Genomic DNA, 13,823 nt, shown 5'->3' on the forward strand with positions numbered 1-13,823 from the left:
TTCTAAGCATCTTGAGCAGCTGTGAGTTTGTGTAGGCACCTCACCATTTGTTGCAAAGAGAACCTTCTCTAATTAAGCATGGGAGCAGCTCTTGTCTATGGGTACAAGCATTAATATTCAGCATTAATATTTAATTTAGATAAACATCTGAAATGAGATTCCATTCGAGAGCCTATGACTTTTTGCGCCATGGGTTTTTTCAGCTGGGTTACAGCACCAAGCATATATTCCACCCAAGAAGCAAGCCTAACGTATTATCTGAAAGGAGCTGATTAACCCCATAAGCAGATGTATCACCACTGCACTCGTGGACATTTCTTCTCTGGCAGATTGTTTGGTGTTCACAGCTGAGTGACACCACAAATGCTTTATGTCCTCCAGTAGCTTACGCAGCACCTTCTAGCACTGTGAAATCTCTCCAAAGGCCACTTACAGTCTCCCTCTCCTTGTGACATAACATCCTGTGACTCTTAAGTAAATCCTCTGGACTGTAAGAACAGACCTTTAGTTGTTGCCAACTATCAGATAGCACCCAAGGCCTACAGCGAGGATTCACAGGCACAGATTTAATTTTTTTGCTAAAAATCTCAGAGTTCTTCTCTATCCTTATCAATAAAAATCCAGGCTTGCTGAGTTCTGTAGACTGCACCCTCTAAATGTTGTTTGCTCCTATCTTTCCCAATTTTAATTTCTTAATACAGTAAAGTCTCCCTCTCTTCCAGTTCTGTGGTGCTAGGAACTAAGCCTTTGCCACGTGGATCATTGGTTAACACCCATGCCCAAATCAGTGGAGAAACATCCTAAAATACAGCTAAGCAAATTATGTCATCTTAGTTACTATTAGCAAAGGGACTCTCTAAAATGCAAAGATTCCTATTCGCATAGAGAATAAAGTAAAAGTTTCTAATTTTTCCTACAAAAATTTTACTTTCTGATACCATGACCACTTTGTAATGACACCTTAATTTCAGACAATTTTGAGAATTTTCAAGCTTCTAAATTCAGCCCATGTTTGCTTTGCTCTGCACCTCCTTGACAAGGCATGTACCGCTGTGTTGATCAGAGGGCGTCTCCAGCCCTTCCTAACCTACCAGCCTCATGTTCTTCCTTTGTTGCCAAATCCAAGTAGCATATTGCAGAAGAAAACATTTACTGTTTCATTGACCACCTTACATCTTATTTACTTAAGTCTAATAATAACCCCTTAAAATGTGTTTGTGCTGGGTATTCTTGGGTTTTCTAAAGTTTGCATAGAAACCGGTATAACTTTCTCATCAATTACTTTGAGATCACACTTTCAATATTTTCCAACCAAGTTAAAGATTAAGAAAGCGTCTAAAACGTCACAAGGGAAGTTATAAAATCCAAGGAAACCATTAGAAATGTGACTGAATAATCTAGGTCATTCTGCTCTAGCAGCAAGTTTCTGCAGACTTAGACTTTCGGACACCACAAGACGGTCATAGCTCTAACAAGGCTTCTCCTTTCCCTGCTACCACTTTCCTGGAGTGTACAGTGTAACACAGCAAGCCACACAACAGCTCATTATTCTTGACATTAGTGCGGCAACCCTTTTCTCAATGAATAAAGCTCGACACTTAGTTACCGTGTCACAGAATATATTCTAAGTCGCTAGCATGCAAGGTTCTTGGGTGGTCATTCTCATCGTGGCCACGATGAACTTTGTTCTGACATTCATCAGACATCAAGCTTCCTCAAGGTTGACAAGATGCACTTAAAAAAAAAAAGAGCAGGATTCTCTTAATAAGCCTTTAAGTATTCCCAATGAGAATAAATTGCCATCCTTAGAAGGAAGATTTCAAAAACTAATAATCAAGTGTAATTTGGAACTATTTTTGAATAAAGAACATGATTAAGCCAATTTCTCAAAAATTATAAGAAGTATTTTGTCGTGTGGTTTTCAAAATCAGCTCTTAAATTTTTAAACAACAAGTGTGTGATTTAAGTGAAGTCGTACTTCCAAGTACTTTCAAAGACAACAGTGACTCAGGCAAACGACATTAATATGCTTTTTAACAAATAGTTAATTATTTATTGATGTCCAGGGAGCACTTTGGTGCATCTCTGTCTTCTGTGAGGACACAATAAGTATATGTTCGTTACATATTTTGGAATATTCTAGTTTCTTAAAACATCATGGCAAATAGATGTTAAGTCTTAAAGCTTAACCAGCTGGACACATGTTCAGCATGCTTAGACTGCTCTGTCTGACAACGACTCAGTCCTACAATGTCCACACACTTCCCAGCTAAACACCTGCTTTATTCTTCCTAGTACATGGACCTCATTCATTGTGTGTTAGTCCAATTTAAAGTCTGTAGATATACCCTATTTAAATACCCAAAGACTATGACAAACAAAAGACATTCTTCATGATTTCTTACAGAAATGACTAAAATCTGACTTTATAATGATAACTCCATGTAGAAGGGAATAGTATTGGGTCATGTATATTTGATAAAAGGATAAATTAAAAATTCAGAAATATGTGTTTTGTTGAATGTAATGTATATGTGGTGTCAGCCGAAACTTCACAAGGACATACTGAAGGTCTTAGTAACCACGGAATTCAGTATAAGTGACAGTTCTGTTTGGTATAGAATATGTTATCACCATAGGAATTTCCCTTGTGCCAGGTAAACCCTGATCTGGAGAAAACATCCAAGGTTTGTTTTCCATATTCATGATTCATATGTAAATGGAATTTTACAGCAGGCATGTTGAGTTTCTTTGTTCACTCAACATGATGATATTGGTAATTTCCAGCTCATTTCAAAACTTTCCTGTGGTTCCATAATTTTTTTACTGTGAGTGTTTAATTCCAACATTTTTAACTGCATGTTGTTTCCAGCCTGGGGCTATAATGAAAAATCCAATTATACTGTGGCTCTGACTTCAGCTGCTGAGTTGTATAAGTATACCTTAACTCGCCAGGTGGCGGTGGGACACACCTTTAATCCCAGCACTCGGGAGGCAGAGGCAGGCAGATCACTGTGAGTTCAAGACAAGTCTGGTCTACAAGAGCTAGTTCCAGGACAGCTTCCAAAACTACACAGAAAAACCCTGTCTCAGAAAAATCAAAAGATCTTTGAACTGGATCACCATTTGTGTGTCTTCTTTGGGGAAGTAGCTCTCTTATGTCCACTGGCTTATTTGTCTTTTTATTGAATTATAAAACTTATTTATGTTCTATAAAAAACAATATTTGTCAAACATTTGTATTAAGACTATTTTTTTCCAGAAGCTTGTCTACATCTTTTTTGTTCATTTGCTTTGTTTTTGTTTTAGATTTTATGTTTGTTTGCTGTTGTTTTGTTTTGTTTTGTTTTGAGATGGGTTTTCCGTACATAGCCATGACTATCCTGGAACTCACTCACTATATAACCAAGCTGGCCTTAAATTCACAGAGATGTCCCTGCCTCTGCTTCACCTGTGCTGGGATTAAAGGTGTGTGCCATGATGCCCAGCTTCTATTTATTTTCTTATTGGTGAACTTTCATGAGCACACATTAGTTTCAAGTTTTTTGTTGTACAGTCAAGACTGCATTACCACAGAAAGCTGTGCTCAACAAAGGCAGTAGATATTTTACTATAAAACCTCTGGAAGTTTTTTTAATTTTAACTTTAGGTCCAAGATTATAATCTATCTCAATGTGCTACTTATTTATAATATAAAATACCCATTTTGAGTACCATTAATGAAGAGATGTTGGTTTCTCCATTGAATTGCCTTGATATTCCAGCTTAACGGCATTTGCTTCAGCAATGCAAGTCTGTTTCCATGTTCTTTACGAAGGTTAAAGCCACTATCTCTTCTCCAGTTTAAGGTCTGGGTATGACTTCCCGAATCTTTCTCCTCTGTAATTCCTTTGGCTCGGATGGCTGGTGAATGGCTGTCATTACTTTCTGTTTACCCTTCTTGTGAAGTGTGTCAGTCTTTCCTGACACCATAATATCTCAGCAGGCTACATAGGAACATGCCACAGACTGTTCTGTCCCGTAACAAATCCAGGTTACTGCTGTCTCACCTTTGATGTCAAGCCTGGATTATGGGAGAGCACCTCTCAACTCTTTGGGGTTAGTATCAGACTGCTTTGGGCAAGAGTCTCTTTAGAGAGTTCTCATAGCTCCTTGACTTGCCATTAGGCTAGTGAAGTCCTGTATCAACATGGTCAATAGCATAGTGTCCCCTGTATACTGAATGTTTGGGGTTTCTAATTAATTTTCACAGCTTACTTACAAAACAAACCAAAGTACCTCAAAAGTCCAGTTGCTTTCCTGTCATGTGTGGCAACTTCTGCCCCTGCCATTTTATGGAAGAGGAAAGTGCGTGCTGGTTCCATGTGACAAACACACAAAAAGAATTATGTGCTATAAAAAAAAAAGCCAGAGTTCCAATATGACTGCTGAGCTGTTTTAGCATCACTCTCTTATCTATGTGACTAGAGATCCCAGACACTAAAATGTAGCAAGAGTGAGAGCCTGCTCTAATGGCACTGTGAGTTCACCAGTGGACACCACCCGTATCTACAAAAGTCACATGTGTTATACCAATTTAAATAGCAATGATGTATAGATGCATTGATATGACACACATATGGTGGGATCAGAGTCAAGTAATGGTGCAAAATTCTCATCCATTGCTAAAAATAATCAATAAAAAGTCTAGAATTAAAAAAATCAATAAAGGCAGGTAGATCAGGGACAGGTCAAGACAATGTGTTATTTGTCTCATCAAAAGAAAATCATGCAAATGGAGGATTTTGATTAAAATCAGGACACATATTTAACCAGAGTAGCATAGTTAGGTGTGGTGTGTGGTGTGTGTGTGTGTGTGTGTGTGTGTGTGTCTTCCATCTGAGTCACTGCCCATTTATCTTTCCTCCTAGATGCATTTTGTACCAAAACATAATTTCTCAATTTTGAATAATGGTGAGATGTTAGCACTTTCATTTCAAGTAAGGGAGGGAGAGCCATCTGCAGGGAGAAAACAGCCCCGTGAATAGGCTGAAATGTGCTTCTTTTTGTAATACCAGCTCACAAGTTCAGGTAATCACAAGCAACAGATTGCTCCAAATAAATGCTCTTTCTCTCTAATACATGGTGTGGGTGAAAACAGCATTAAGAGCTGCATCAGAGGAAAATGAGATGTAATGTTACAGGGAAAGGTACACAGGGTGTGGGGTGGGGTGGAAGGCAGTGTGGCTTACTGGAAATGGGTACCAAATGGGTTATGAAAAAAACGGGAGGGTAGTCTGTTATATAGACTTACTTGGGGTCCTCTGGTGGGGCCAAAGCATCATCTCTCCCTTAGCTCAAAGTTGAAGAACAGAGGATTGTTAGTCTTTCCTTTCCTTCTTCCATTGGGTTCCCAGACTTCTGAGGGGAGTGACCTGAAGGAGACCTTCAGTTTACCTTCAGTTTAGACTCTCTTTCTCTCTCTCTCTCTCTCTCTCTCTCTCTCTCTCTCTCTCTCTCTCTCTCTCTCTCTCTCTCTCTCTCTCTCTCTCTGCATAATGTCTATCTGAGGGTCTCTGCACCCACACCCATCTGCTGCAAGAGGAAGCTTTTCTGATGATGAGTAGGCAAGGCACTGATCTGACTGATCTGTGAATATAGCAAAACATCATTAGGAATCATTTCTGTTTTTCCCAATTTTGCTTGGTTCTACCCTAGGTCTCTGAGTTATCCAACCTCTGGTTCCTGGCCATCCAAGCAGTACATGGGTTTCCTCTCATGGAGCGGCCCACCCGTTAAGCCAAACCTTGGTTTTACAAGTTCCTGTTTGTTCCGGCACATCTTGCCCATGGGACAGATTGTAGGCAGAGGGTTTTGTGACTGGGTTGATGCTCAGGTTTCTCCTTCAGTAACCTGCAGAGTACATTCCCATACCAAAAGGACTAGAATTTAGGGGTGAGGGTTCCATGTGGGCACCAGCTCAACTTCTCTACCTTCAATGATCTGTGTGGAAGGTGCCATCTGAAATGGGGCCCTGCTGTCAGTTTTCAGAGAGCAACCTCTGTCCTAACATCAGCCTGGAGGTCACCAGAAGATCGTGGCCCTCGTAATCAGCTAAGCAGGGCTCACATGGGCTCATAGAGACTAAAGTGGCAGCCCTGAGGCCTGCCTGGGTTTGCAGCAGGTCCTCTGAGTACATTGTATAACTGTTAGCTTGGTACTGTGGAGCTCCTAACAGACGGAGCTGATGTGCCTCTGATTGTCTTGCCTGCTCTTGAGACTTTTTCCCTTCCTAATGAGTTGTTTTGTCCAACCTCAATATGAGAGGTTTTCAGCAGAGACAGCTGATCTGAACAGGGGAGAGTTCTTGGACCCCAGACTGACAGCGGGGAGGCCAGCATGGGACTGATCTGGACCCCCCCAAATGTGAGTGTCAGCGAGAAGGCCTGGGCAACCTATGGGGCCCTGAGCAGTGGATCAGTGTCTATCCCTGGAATACAAACAGTCATCGTGTGCCCATAGCACAAAGAGGGATGCTCTCTCTCAGCCTGGACTCTTAGGGGAATGCCTGGACCCTACCCAGAGTGAAATGACAGACTCTAGAAATCCCCTATGTGGAAGGATTTGGCAATAGTGTGGGAGGGGGGGAAGGGGAGGGCGGGAGGAGGGGAGGGAGAGGGAACTGGGATTGACATGTAAAACAAGCTATTTAAAATTAAAATAAAAAATGATTTTAAAAAATGAGAGGTTTTTTTGCCTTTTCTTATTGCATCTTGTTTTGTCATTTTTGACTGTCATAACTAGGAGACCTGCCTTTTTCTGAAGAGAAAAGGAAGGGGAGTGAATCTGTGGGAGAAGGAACATAGGGGGTGGACTACGAGGAACAGAGGGAGGGCAAACTATGGTTGGAAGGTATCGTATGAGAGAATCAATTTTTGTTCCCTTTATGTGTGTGTGTGTGTGTGTGTGTGTGTGTGTGTGTGTGTACAGACATGTGCATACAGCAGTACACAGGTGGACACTAGGTGCCAATCTCCAGTGTAGGAGGTCCTAATCTTGTACCTTATTTAAGACAAGGACTCTTGTTTATTGCTGTACCAGGTGAGCTGGCCCACAGGTTTCTGGCAGTCCTTTGGCCCTGGCTGTGCCTCCCATCTTGTCATAGGAGTGCTGGGATTAGGGGTGTGAACTGTCAGCCATAGGAGTGCTGGGACTAGGGGGTGTGAACTGTTTAGACATCCTGGGTTTGGGCACCATGCTTGTTTACTGTTTACGACTTTAAAAAAGAATCTCCCCATTTGATGGACCACACACAAGAGTGCTTTAGAAAAAGCGAATACTTATTAGTTGTCTTCTGAACTACATCCCTTCAGGCACAAGTGGAATAATAGATCAGCCATTTGATTCTATTAAATCCTTCTCACCTCTTGATACTTAGGAGGAAACTGGGTCAGAAGTTAAACACCCTTATTTATTTTTCAGGACTTTCCCACATACCTGTTGATGGCTTTCCTTTCTACTCAACATGTAACTTTGCTTACACACAGAGACCACTTGGGGCTGATACAACCCAAGTCCTGGGCAGAAGCGTGGGAGTTTGGATGAATGCCTTTCTAAGTGGAGTAGACACATTTGCCACTCAAGTATGCTTTCTTGGAGGGTAACTTATATGCAAACACCAGTCCTACATTTTTTAATAATATGCCATTATTAAATGAAGGTCCAAGGTACTGTGTCCTTGTTACATTGAAAATACAAAAATAAAGTGAAAATAAACTCTAAATGTTGGATATAGAGACAGCGTTTGTAGGTATCTGGAGTTTCTGGTGCTCTTGAGACCAAGTCTGAATATCTTCTATGGAATATCTTCTACTAAATCTACATATTGTTAACTCTGCTCAGAGGATGAGTGTGGGTCATTGTGTGGATGCTGAGAACCAAACCCAGGTCCTCTGCAAGAACAGCAACATGTGCTCCTATCACTGAGCTATCTCTCCAGCTAAGACCTCAATTAACTCCTGACTCAGTTCCACCCAAAACAAACCTAAGGGGCATTCCTAGCTGAGAAAGGCCGGAAAGCCTCAGACAGAAACAGAGGACACTGTAAGTGGAGATGAAGAACACATGGCCACTCTAAGAAGATGGTGAGCACAAAGATCTTTGGTTTTTTTTTTTTTTCAGATGACTTAGATTTAATTAATGGAAGCAAAATAAATGGAAAGCTTACAATAGAGAAGAGATACATGCCCGTGCTTTTTTGCAAACTGAGATGGGACAGACTGGGGGCTGTCTCTCACCTTGATCTTTTGCAAACAAAGATGTCCATAGTGTTCCTGGAACTCTGGCTCAGGAAAGGGGAGACTGCTGGTTCTGTGCATTGAAGTCACCTTGCTCACCACTCACTCCTGGCCAGCATCAGGAGCACTGCTTTGCCGATCTGGTCCTTACCTTTCTCTGTTATCAGTCTGCAGAAGCAGAACTGCAGTGTCTACTGCTGCTTTGTGTGGTCAATGGCTCCCAGCTCTTTCACACCCACCAGGGTACCAGTCTCCCCATTCATGCCCCAGGTCTCACAACTCTCCTGTGTGTGCTTGGCCCAAAGGAAGGTAAGTAGGTGAAAGGTACTGGCCTCGAAGTTCTGGATCAAGGGACAAGGGATGACCTCTAAAACTTGGGTCACAGCTCTATATGGCCATTGTTCCACACTAGTCGTGGCCTTAGATTTTTCTGTCAAGGCATCAGCCACAGCCATCTCCAAGGCTCCACCACCACCAAGCATCATCAACTGAGGGTCCGGGAAAACATTCTAGCACATTTGCATGGCATCCTGGAGGTTGCCTTCTACTTCCTACAGAACCTCCTTGCTGGCTCCTCTAAGAAGAATGGTGTCTTTGCATTCAGTGATGAAAGTGAAGTACTCATCTCCAATCTTCTTGATTTCCAATAGGCCTGCACATATACCAACATCTTCTCTCAACTCCCCTGGTTGTCTGGCTATCAGAGCCCCACAGGCTCTAGCAATGTGATTTATTATCTGTCTTCTTGGACTCTGCAAATAGCTGTAACGCTGGCCCTCATGAGGTAGTGCTGAGTTACATCTGAGATGCCCTTCTCTGTGATGATCACATCCTTGGGCTTCAGCTGGATAATGTCCTCACACAACTGCTGGATGTATTCTTCCTCCATTTGCAGGATGCAGGTAAAATCTCAATGTTGGTCTGGCTTTCTCCTTTCTTGTACTCCAGAGAAGAATCCAGTAGCACAATTAGAGGATTCTTGATAATAGCAGTGCATTTGTGGATGGGTTGTATCCATGTTAATCATAACTCCACGTAATGCAGGTCTTCAACAATGCCCCCGGGGATCTTTTCTAACCTTGCATACTTCTTGATGACAGTTTCCTTTCAGCCATTCTCTTCAGACTGCACAGTCTTAATAGCATCCAGGGCAATATTGCATGCCAAAGAGGACCACTGACTGATGATGTTTGCAGTAATAGAGCTATTGATGATGTTCAGCATCATATCATGGCTATTGACATCAACAGGGGTACTGACTGTCTTCAGAGAGCTGATCATATCATCCTGTGTCACGCGGTAAGCACTGATCACCACAGTTGGGTGCATCTGCTGCTCTAGAAAGTACTCAGCCATAGAAAGCATTTTCCCCCCACAAGAATAATTACTGATGTGGTCTCCTCTCCAACCTCTTCATCCTGGGTCCTGCTATTTTTCATTCACGGACTTGGCTGCTGGATGCTGGACTTGAATCTCTCAAAGTATGACATTGCCATCATTGGTCATACAATGCCTCCCATTGGGTCCAAAAGCATCTTCATTCAGAGATTTAGGTCCCAAACATGTCCATATGATATCTTCAATTGTCTTAGAAGCATTGATATTTCCAGATTGAAATTTTCTTCCAGATTCACGTTTTGTATTCTGACTGAACATGAACACTGGACAGTGGCCCATCATGGCAGCACTATGCAGAGCCCAGTACCTAGAGCTGGGGAAACCAGCAGAACCTTCTTGAGTACAAAGATCTTAACCATTAACAGACAGAAGTGTGGATCGGGCTAGTCACTCTGGTAGAGACTTGGAGCTCTCTAACTCTAGTGCAGAGCAAGGCAATTGTCTGACATTTCCCAAATATAAAGGCAGGGGAGATACAGACCCTTAGAAGTATAAGAAGAAAGTTCCTTCTCAAAACTCATGTGTCCTTAAGTACATACTTTTTTCTGTAAAGCTATGTATCTTTAGGAAGTGCTTACCTCAGGGTACTCACTCAGGTATACACTTCATAACTACAAGTGTAAAACAGGGTACAATGGTATTAGAGACATTTAAGTAATAAAGTATATTTTATTGATATGGTAAACTATAGTAGTTCTGTGGCTACTAAAATGAGGCTGACAGTAAAAGTTAAAATATGAAATATTTCATATTTAAAATTTTATGTAGAAAATAGTGAAATATATTCTAAAAGTTTATTAGTGTTTATCTGTAGGAGATAACTCTATGAGTATAGTCTCGAAGTTTTTATTCATTAAACACAGAATAATTTCTCATCACAAACATGTAAGGTTCCTATTAGTTAAGGACAATTTTTAAAAAAAAAATATGTCAATGATGATGATAGGAACAGCTATGCCCAAAATCAGAGAACAAGGAAAATATAGACTTTGTAGACTGTACACTTCCTAGCACCCTAGTCAGTGAGATTTTGGGGAGTCTGAAGTACTTTTCTTTTAAAGAAAATGTTTCCCACTTAAACTTTTCTCATTGTGACCCTGTGCTATTCATCACAGACTTCAAATAAGCTAAGATGGGAGATTTATAGATTTGTTATCTACTCTTTAGTTACAAGAGCAACAGGATGCCAAAAAGGAAGATTTCCCTTGACCATGTGTTTGGGGAAAACAAATTGTTCCTACTTTAAGTGACCTGATCATCCCCACAGTTTGCATGATAATGTGGTACCAGAGGTCTAGCTCATCCCCACAGTTTACAAGGTAATGTGGCACTGGGAATCTCCATCATCACCACAGTTTACATGATAATGTGGCATCAGGAGTCTCCATCATCCCCACAGTTTACATGGTAATGCAGCACTAGGAGTCTCGATCATCCCCACAGTTTATATGATAATGTGGCACCAGGAGGGTTTTTACCATTGTCTAGGGAGAATGGGTGACCAGTTTTTACTAGAGTAGAAGATTCTTGGAGAATCTCATTGTAGATATGTCTTTTATTTACTTTTCTCGAGTAAACGATATTTGATGTTGCAGAGGGGAAAGAAGGGCTCAGCTAATGAGATTAGGAATGTGGAGAAACCTTAGAGAAACAGAGAGATGAGGTCAGCAAGCTAAAGGAGAACACTGACAGTTTTAGATCCAGACTAACTCTATTGTCAACACATTTCAAAGTCAGCAGTCTGTAAATTTTTAAATTCATTTCAATAATTTAAGTCCTTAAGTTTCTTCTCCATTTTTTTCCTGTAATGTCCATTGTTTGCTACTCTGATGGAGCTTAAAGTTGACTCTCCTTTACCATTCTAGGCAATATAAGTCACCTTCTGGAACTGATAATTAAAATTGTGTAAACTATGACCATACATCTTTTCCTAGATATACAGTAACATTCCAGAAACCCCAAGGTGAAATATGACTTCATTCAAGGATATTGTATTAAAGCATTGTGCTAAAACCTTGATAGATTTGTGTGATAAGTATCAAAATGGAGATCTGGGTGTGTGTATGTGTGTGTTTGTGAGTGTGTGTATGTCTGTGCAGTATGTGTATATGTGTGTGTGTGTGTGTGTGTGTGTGTGTGTGTGTAGTGCGTACCCCTTTTCTTTCTAGATCCTTTTCTTTTCTTTGGACTGGCAATTTCAGTATCATGTAGACAGGCAGAGGATGCATGAATCTATAGATATTTTCCTTTCATACTCTTTGGCTTCATGAAGTACTCTGCCATGTCTTTTATCTTAGGAGGGTCCTCACTCCATTGGCTTTGACATTGACTACAATTCAGAAAATGAGTTGAATTAAAACTCTCAAGCCATGAAGGACCAGAGATCACAGCTTACCAGGATTCACCACAGTCCACAAAGTTTCACCCAGAGTCCCAGGGGACCCAGATGTGCCCTAGATCTGCTTATATGGTGTCACTGTCTCCTCTATCTGGGGTACACATATTGTTCAGAAACTTCTTTGGATGAGAGGGGACTGGATGGAATTTCTGAGGTAAACCCAGGCTTTCTGACAGGACCCTTTAAGGGAAATGTCGGTAACACAGACATCCAGTGGTTGTACAACCAAAATGACTGCAAGAACCAGAGTGATACACAACTCTGTGGCTGATACGACCTGTGATCATAGAGACTTTTTCATATTGACTTAAAAAGAAACTGGGTAAGGCTGAGTGTTTTATAAAAAGACCAATGTGGCCTCAAAATGCCATTCCAATCTTTCAGAAATGTGTGTGCAATGTCATCAAGAATCTAGGCTACACCGAGAGACTACCTGAAATGCCCACAGTAATGCCCCCTTGATGATTCCTCTCAGAACACGACAGCCTTCACCTTGAGTGAGCTGAAAGAATTTCCCAGAAGATTGCTGGGGACCAATCCATATGGACACTGCCCTCCTTTTTAGACACCAGCTGTCACCTCTGATAGCTCTTCAGGATGTGACTTCTGGAGCCCTAAAGGAAAAAAATCACCTGAAGTAACAATTTTGTTATTAAGTTAGTTGGGGAAACACTACACAAAGAACGTCAAGTTAGTAAGTTTTAAGGAAAGTGGTGATGAGAAAAATAACACATAATTTTGTCCTTTCTCTAGGAGAAAGCAGTCCATGAGGTACCTGAGGTCAAAGATTAAGATTGTTCTCTGCGGATGAACCTAACATGAGAACCTAAGCACTGCAAAGGATGCTTGCATTATTCTTCTCATCTACAAGAAGGGATGCATGAGACGGTCCCAGTACAAAGGCACAGTAGCCAGGAAGGGAAAATGAGGGCAGGGTACAAGTGCTAAAAAGAAAATTCCAGAGCTCAGTATAAAATTCATTGACTAATACTCGACACCCACTGTATGCCTCCCTCCAGGAGCCCTGCTCTGTCTTCCACTGGCTCCTTATTGCCTCTCTAACATGCCCGGGCACATAGACCTACCAGTGTGATGCTATCTATGTACAGCTCTATAAAGCTGGATGTTAGTTCACACTCTTCTTCTCTGCCATGTGGCATGACGCTGGCAAGAATGGTTGCTGCCGTCATGGAGTAGAGGTTCTGCTTCAGAAAGAAGGTCACTAGGGAAGACACTGTGATGAGAGGGGCGTGGTCCAAATAAGTTTATGACAAACCCAGGCATCCACAGAGTGCAGGCAGAGATGCGAGCTACAGTCTGTCCCCTCCAGAGTCTCGGAAGCATGTGTCCGAAGCTGGAGGACAGCTACCCAACTTCCTGCTGAATCCAGTGCACGCTAGCAGTTTTGAGCCTCCACAGCAGACAAAGTGACCTTATCAAGGGGAAAGCTGGGAGTGTGGTATGATGGTGTATCAGGAAAATTAAAAGCATGGAGTAGAGCCTACTTATATGCTGTCTCTTATAACACCCTTCAGTCCTATTAGGCCCGCCCTTCACATATGGCTCCCGCCCACCCTGTCTGTGAGCTCTGACATTTTCATTGTGCATGTCATATTTACAGATGGGAGGGGGGCTGTTCTTTTAAATTTGAAAAGCATCGCCCATGGTGAGTTACCACTAAGATGGTAAATTTATTGTCTGGATTTGTTGCAAATACCAATTGCAATAAATTGTTAGCCACTCTAGCAATA

At 41.6% G+C, this 13,823-nt stretch overlaps 1 pseudogene; it reads right to left on the reverse strand.

Annotated features, from left to right (window-relative positions):
- Positions 1–8,378: 8,378 nt before the first annotated feature.
- On the reverse strand, positions 8,379–10,004 carry LOC101828033 (annotated as a pseudogene).
- Positions 10,005–13,823: the final 3,819 nt, after the last annotated feature.

This window comes from Mesocricetus auratus, unplaced genomic scaffold, assembly GCF_017639785.1.
Source record: "Mesocricetus auratus isolate SY011 unplaced genomic scaffold, BCM_Maur_2.0 Super-Scaffold_100041, whole genome shotgun sequence".
In the NCBI taxonomy this organism is placed as follows: Eukaryota; Metazoa; Chordata; class Mammalia; order Rodentia; family Cricetidae; genus Mesocricetus; species Mesocricetus auratus.